The sequence below is a fragment of the Ovis canadensis genome, chromosome 18, assembly GCF_042477335.2.
Source record: "Ovis canadensis isolate MfBH-ARS-UI-01 breed Bighorn chromosome 18, ARS-UI_OviCan_v2, whole genome shotgun sequence".
Classification (NCBI taxonomy): Eukaryota; Metazoa; Chordata; class Mammalia; order Artiodactyla; family Bovidae; genus Ovis; species Ovis canadensis.
The window spans coordinates 32,241,746-32,250,001 of NC_091262.1; positions in this window are offsets into that span (position 1 = coordinate 32,241,746).

The window sequence follows — 8,256 nt, forward strand, 5'->3', positions numbered from 1 at the left end:
TGGGCCCCCTCTCCCGCCTCCTCCACTAAAACACACCCTTCACCCTCCACTCGGATCTTGTGTCCTGCCTGCCCCTCGTCCTCCATCCCCGCTCAGGACACCTGCTTTCTCCTCTGTGGACATGCCCCGTGGATGTGCTGATGGTCAGGTCATGGGTCACCCTTCCTTCACCTGAGAGTTTCATAAGGATGGGCCGGGCCTTGCTCACTTGGGTCCTCAGCCTCTGGTCCAGTCTGGCCCAGAGCAAGTGCCTCATCAACATCTACTGAGCTGGAAGGGCCCACGTGTGGCCGCAGTTCCTAGTGTCCAGCCCGCCTCCCTGGCCCCCTCTACCTGGGTGAGCTCCCAGCCCCCAGCATGTGCCTGCACCTGCCTGGGGTTTTGAACGGCCTGCTAGTTGAGCTCAGGATCCCTCTCAGTTTTTGAACCTTCCCCACACTGTATTGCATATCTGCCATTTTGCTCTCTGGGGGGAAATCCAGAAGCTTCTCTGTAAGTGAACATCTGATTACATCTCAGCATGGCTTCCCACTGAGTTCCAAATGCTTAATATGGTACCCAAGGGTGGGATGGTCTTTCCTTGCCAGAGTCTACTCTCTCTCTCTCACTTTCTCTCTTCCATAAACCTTGCTCACTCCTCCCATCCCTGGATTCTCCTGTGAGAATTACCCCTCCCCCAACGAAGCCCTCATTCAGGAGCCCCTCATTCCCTGAGGAATGATCCAAATTTTAGAGGATCCAGCAGCACTCCACCTTCCCCAAAGGTTTAAATAGTTATCTTCTGAGGGTCTTGTGATGGGGGTCCCCAAACTCCTGAATCATAGCAGGGAAAGGGGACCATGAAGGTGAGTGTGGACATCGTTGTCAGGGCTCAGACCTCTTGGTCCGCCTCCAGAGGACTCTCTTATCTTTCTGGGAGCCTTTGGCATTTGTGGGAAGGAACCACAAGGGGGAGCCCTAAGTATGACCCCAGGATTCTGCTCATCCACACCTGAAGGAAAGGCAGTGCAGGAGTCACCTGACTTACTTCTCCAAGGCTGCTTCCTACCCTGAGGCCCGTGGGTCCACTAATGTCCTGGGACGGGTTCCAGGAGATCTACAAGAGCCCTGTAACTGGATGCACCATTTCCAACGTATGTGAATGCATATTCCTGGGACAATCATAGAGTCAAAGGGATTTACACGCAGAAAATATTAAAGAGTGGTTCCCGCGTGGTTCCCGCGTGGTTCCCACCTAACTGGGTGGTTCCCGCCTAACTCCTTAGAAGTAGGCTCTACCAGTGTTCCTAAACCAAACTGAGTAAGTGAGGGAACATGGACTTGAGATCTCTCCGGATTGCCCGTCTGGGGCAGTGATCTTTCTTGGCATCAGAAGAAGCAGGTTCAGAAAGATCTGGTACCTTCTCTGAGCATTTAATTTCCCCAGCGTGTCACCTTTCCAAAGCACAGCATCAGAGAATCCCTTAGTGGAGGGATCTCTTTAGAACTTTAGTTCATCTCTCTACATTATATTCCAGCCTGGGGCTCATCCATCATTTCCTAGAGAGAGAGAGCTCTGTACAGTGCTCCTCAAAATGCAGTTTGTGGAGTAGTACCAGTTGCAAACTGTTCCTGGTTCACAATGAGATAAGTACACACAGTGAATGAACATTTACAAACTTTTATAGTAATTTGACATTGTCCAAAGATCCAGGGGTATGACCAGTGCCAGACAATGGGGCCTGGAGTTTAAGTTTAGAGTTGGAGTTTGTGCTAATGGTCCAGCTGCAGTGGCAGGACAGACATGACCCAGGTGAAGGAGGCTGGGCCAGCGAATCAATGCACTGCTTCCTTCATTGAGAATGTCTTGCCAAATACAAAAAATTAACTTTGCAAAACTAAGTAGCCAGCTTCAGTTCAGTTCAGTCTTTCAGTAGCATCTGACTCTTTGCGACCCCATGGACTGCAGCATACCAGGCCCCCCTGTCCATCACCAACTCCCGGAGCTTGCTCAAATTCACGACCATCAAGTCAGTGATGCCATCCAACCATCTCATCTTCTGTTGTTCCCTTCTTCTCCTGCCTTCAAACTTTCCCAGCATCAGAGTCTTTGCCAAGGAGTCAGTTCTCCTCATCAGGTGGCCAAAGTACTGAAACTTTAGCCTCAGCATCAATCCTTCCAATGAATATTCAGGAGTAATTTCCTTTAGGATTGACTGGTTTGATCTCCTTGCAGTCCAAGGGACTCCTAGGAATCTTCTCCAACACCACAGTTCAAAAGCATCAATTCTTTGGCGCTCAGCTTTGTGGTCCAACTCTCACATCCATACACAACTACTGGAAAAACCATAGCTTTGACTAGACGGACCTTTGTTGGCAAAGTAATGTCTCTGCTTTTTAATATGCTGTCTAGGTTGGTCATAGCTTTCCTTTCAAGAAACAAGCATCTTTTAATTTTATGGCTGCAGTCAACATCTGCAGTGATTTTGGAGCCCCCCAAAATAAAGTCAGCCACTGTTTCCATTGTTTCCCCATCTATTTGCCATGAAGTGATGGGACCAGATGTCATGATCTTAACTTTTTGAATGCTGAGTTTTAAGCCAGCTTTTTCACTCTTCTCTTTCACTTTCATCAAGAGGCTCTTTAGTTCTTCTTCACTTTCGGCCATAAGGGTGGTGTCATCTGTATATCTGAGGTTATTGATATTTCTCCCGGCAATCTTGATTCCAGCTTGTGCTTCATCCAGCCTGGCATTTCACATGATGTATTCTGCATAAAAGTTAAATAAGCAAGGTGACAATATACAGCTTTGATGTACTCCTTTCCCAATTTAGAACGAGTCTGTTGTTCCATGTCCAGTTCTAACTGTTGCTTTTTGACCTGCATACAGATTTCTCAGGAAGCAGGACAGGTGGTCTGGTATTCCCATCTCTTTAAGAATTTTCCACAGTTTGTTGTGATCCACACAGTCAAAGGCTTTAGCGTTAGCCTTTTCTAAATTCAGCTTGAACATCTGGAATAGTCAGATAGTGAAGAGTTAAAATGAGTGAATTATAGAAAGACTAAGGCATTATTGTCTTTTATTATGTGATAATATTCCAGCGAATTGTCTACAACTATTGTTTTATACTAAGTTAGAATGTATTAAGGGGAAGGTCCTGTAAAAATATTCAAACAATAGAACAAACTCCTGGAGATTCTGCAAGATAAGTTTGGTTCCAACTTTTTAAACATGTCAAATGGTCAATCCGATTTGCTTATTTATCTTACATCATCAGATTTTTAATGACTTCAATACTTACCTTCTTTTAAAAGAAATACTATGTTTTTATTAGATTTTTTTCATGTTACATCATTTTATTAAATTAGCCATTCTATAAATGTGTTAGATTAATCTTCTTGAAACTTTATTTTTATTAATTTTAAACAGTTACAGTATGCCAGTTTAATTTATTTATTATTATTTTTTAATTGTTAGGACCATGCCACATGTGGAATCTCGTTGCTTGACCGGGGATTGAACCTGTGCCCTGTGCATTGGAAGCACAGAGTCCTAACCACTGCAACACCAAAGAGGTCCACTGAAACTTTATTTAAAATTGTATCGTTACCCTTCTCAAAAATCTCACACTTCTTTTAAAAGATAAAACTCCTCCTTGTGATAGTTTAGATCCTCTTCAGTTGACAATGACTTGTGTTTTCTGTCTTACTGCTCACTGTTTCTTAAAAAATAATCATTGCATTTGTTAAGGTGTGTAGTGATATCTCATTGAGGTTATACCTTGCATTTTCCTCACTATTAATGAGTTTCAATATTTTTAAAATGTGTTTACCTACCATTTAGGTATCAGTCTTTATAAAATATTTCAGCCTATTTTTACAATCAAGCTATGCCTTTTAAACTCCATGACTTATTTCTTATATGAACTCTCATTTTTCCAACACAGCACAACTATCAGTTGACACAATTTATACACTTTTCCAAAAGAGCACAATTGGTGATTAGGTGAATTTAGTGCATCTAAACATTTATCTCTTATATTAATTTTCATTTTTGTGAAACAGTAACCATTCTCGTAGACCCAGATCCCAGAGGCAAGGCTTAAATTTGTATAGAGGATAAAATACCAAATGAAAACTTTGTTGTTAGAATTCTATAATATATGAAGAAAGATTAAAAAAATTCTCCCATTTAAATCAGTAAGATACACTAAAACTTCTTAGGAAGTTTGGCCCATTTTTGGGGGTTGTTTGCCTACTTATTATTAAGTTGCAAAATTTCTTTCTATATCCCAGATAACAGAAATTAAAAATATAATCCTTGTCATATTTTTTAAAGTTTCCAGAAAAGCTTGCCCCATATGGTGGTTATAAGGATCCCAGGACCCGCTGTCATATCCTGGGTCCTCTAGTGTCTGAGACTCACAGGGGAGGATCCAGTGATCTAGAGAAGGGGGGTCAGTGGAAACGCCCAGGAGGCACGAGGGAAGAAAATAAGTAATGTGGATGGAGAGGACTAAGGTCCTTGGAGACAACCAACAGCTGGAAAAGCAAGATGCCCTGTGCATGACATAAGCTCATGTTTATAAAGTAGGAAAAAATCTACAGGTACCCCATACAAACGTGTGTGCATGTACGTACACACATATCTATATATGATTTCAGAGTATGTGAAATGTGCTGAAGGCTGTATATGAGGTTGAGGACATGGATGCTCCCTGGATGGAGGAGTGGACACTCCTGTGAGTAGGCAGAAGCCTGGCCAAGCCCAAGAAGGGAAACTGGAACATGAGAGATAATTATAGACCTGCTTTATGTCAATGACACCTGAGAATAAGAAAAATATAGAAAACTAAACAGAGATGAGAATGGAAAGCAACATAGATCATGTAATAGCTGCTCAGCTCCAGCCACCCAGCTGTATCACCAAGGGAACACAGCCTAGTGACACCAGATCTTTTGAGTCTTCTAAAGGAGGTAGAAATCTACATTTTCAAGTGAAATTAAAGTGTTGTACAGCAACCAAACATGCTGTTGTTGTTCAGTGACTAAGTCATGTCTAACTCTTTGTGACCCCATGAACTGTAGGATGCCAGGCTTCCCTGTCCATCACAATTTCCCAGAATTTGCTCAGACTCATATCCATTGAGTCAGCGATGCCATCCAACCATTTCATCCTCTGTCATCCCCTTCTACTGCCCTCAATATTTCTCAGCATCACAGTCTTTTCCAGTGAGTTGGCTCTATGCATCGGATGGCCAAAGTACTGGAGCTTCAGCTTCAATATCAGTCCTTCCAATGAATATTCAGGTTGATTTCCTTTAGGATTGACTGTTTTGATCTCCTTGCTGTCCAGGGGACTCTCAAGAGTTTTCTGCAGCACCACAGTTTGAAAGCATCGGTTCTTCGGTGCTCAGCTTTCTTTATGGTCCAACTCTCACATCCGTACATGACTACTGGAAAAGCCATAGCTTTGATATACAGACCTTTGTCAGCAAAGTAATGTCTCTGCTTTTTAATACACTGTCTAGGTTTGTCATAGCTTTCCTTCCAAGGAGCAAGTGTCTTTTAATTTCATGACTGTGACATTAAATGGACACAAAGTTGTCGTTTACTCTTAAGTATTAATCATAGGGTCATTTTGGTAGTAAGTTGGGAAAAATTAAGGAACAGTGTGATCCTCCAGCTTCCCTCACCCCAGTGCCCCTCCCCACCCTGGCAGTGCCCACTGGGAGGCCCGCAGGCTCCAGGGCTCCACTGGCAATTGGGGCTCAAGGAGCTTTGTGAGGCCAGGGAGATTCTCAGGTTTGCTCTGTGTTTCTCTTTCCGCCTCACCTTGTCCTGGGTTTATTATCAGCAAAGGTGATATAATAATCCCCTGATGGCAGGAAGCTGGCTGGGGCTCAGGGTGCTGGCCCTTCCGCCCTGGGGGCCTCTCAGCAAATAGTCCCTTGGAAGCAGGGCAGCTGTCCCTGAGGAGGGGGCGGGCTGGGAGGGGCCTCACTCCCCCAACACTGGACCCTGGAGGAGCCCCTGAGTGAGCAGGACTGCAGCCCTGGCTGGCGGGACTGTCTTGGGCAGGTGACCTGGGCAATTCCATGGTCTCCAGGGTCCCTGCCACTCTGGCCACGTGTCCCTGTCACAGCCTTGAAACCCCTTCACGCCCCTGTTCTCCTGTCTCAGTTCCAGTCCAGGCCCCTCTTCCATGGGAAGGTTGTCTCCATGCCTGCATCTCTTCTGGGTCAGAAGACCCCTACTGGGCTGCCTCAGGGCCACTGGGACCCTGGGATTCACCCCCCAGTCATCTCCAGTCTGCCACTCCCAACCCCACCCCAGTCCCAAGCACATCCTCAGGGTTGTCCCCTCCCAGGGGTCCATTCAGTGCCTCCTCTTTCAGCTCCTATCCTTAAAAAGGGCCAGATCATCTGTCCAATTCCATCCCCTCCCTGGATACCCTGAAAGGCTCCACATCATAATCAGACACAGAATCCTTGTTCATTTCCAATCTCTTCTTCCCAGCTTGGAAGTTGCTAACTGGGAGCTGAGGGTGGGGTTGGGGCTTCCCAGGTGACTAAGTGGTAAAGAATCCGCTTGCCAGAGCAAGAGACGCAGGTTTGATCCCTTGTTTGGGAAGATCCCCTGGAGAAGGAAATGGCAACCCACTCCCGTATTCTTGCCTGGGAAATTCCATGGACAGAGGAGTCTGGAGGGATACCGTCCATGGGGCCAAAAAGAGTCAGATACGACTAAGAATAACACAGCTGAACCAGTCTCACAGGCCTAAAATCTTCACTCAGGTAGGACTGGTCCTAGATCTTCCCAGACTCACAGTGGGATGGCAGCTTCAATCAGGGACCGAACCCAGGTCTCCCGAATTGCAGGCTGATTCTATACCAGCTAAGCCACAAGGGAACCCCAAGAAGCACATCTTTCCCACCCAGGAATTAAACTGGGGTCTAACTGGGGTCTCCTACATTGCAGGCAGATTCTTTACCAACTGAGCTATCAGGGAAGCCCTTTAAAAACCAAACATTATGTTAATTTATTCTGCGGTTCCCCCATGATACTCCGTGTTGGAGTCATGCTGGGTTGGGCTCTCCCTTCCCCAATGGGAAAGTCACATGTGAAGGCAAAACTGGGGGAGGGGCTTCAGAACAGCCCTTACTTCCCATGTCATCTCATCCCCACGGCCTTGCTCTCACCCCAGGGCTCCTCCCTGTTCACCCCTGGAGCTGCCCTCCTCCAGGTGGGGCTGAGTCCCCTCAGATGGCAGCTCCTTCTAGTGATGCTCCAGGGAGGACAGGTCGGGACACATATGTCTTCAGGTTGCTGTGGAAGGAGGCCGTGGCCCTGAAGGCATGTCCTGGGTCCCAGAACTCCAAGCTCTTTTCCTTTGCTCCCACCCATGGGCCCTGGTGCCAAGTGGGCTGTAAAGCAAAGTGTTCAGGCTTCCAGCTTTGGTGTTTTTATCTGGGTCCTCGCTCCTATCCATGGAATATTATTTGAGGCACTTGGTTCCCTGGGCCTAATTTTCACTTTGTCAGATGATTAGGAGGACAATGTATTTATACAATCACTGTTCTGAAAACTTTGAGGTCAGATCTGCTCCAGAGTCAGAGTTTTTCAGACAGGTGACATGGTGCATCTACTTTATAGGAGGTAAAACCCTACTGGGGTCTGAAAGCAGTTACTAATCAAACACATTCGGTTCTCTGTGAGTGCTCGGTCATCCCCAACTCTGCAGCCTCATGGACTGCAGCCCAACAGGCTCCTCCATCCACGGGATTCTCCAGGTAAGAATACTGGAGTGGGCTGCCATTTCCTACTCCAGGGACTCTTCCCTACCCAGGGATCAACCCATGTCTCCTCCATCTCCTGCGCTGGCAAGCAGATTCTTTACCATAGCTCCAGCTGGGAAGACCCAGTCAAATATGCTAGTGTTTTTGCAACTGAACTTTTGAACTTTTGCACCAAGTGAAATAAAGACCATAAATTGTCTCATGTCCATTCAGGCCACATATTCTTATGAAATAAATTTTTAAAAACTTTTATAATTTTCAGAGCCTTAGAGATTGGAGTTACAGATAAGGAAAATTCTACTTTGTGTCTCTGAGCGTAATGGCAAAAGCTGAAAGAGATAATTAATGTTTATGGGCTGACGCCAGATCCAGCCCAGCTGTGAGGTTGGGATAAGCCAAGTCTGACAAGGCCAAGGGTGGTGGGTGGGGAGAACCATTCTGGAACAGCTGTGCGGTTACCCAGGTGTCTGAACCATTG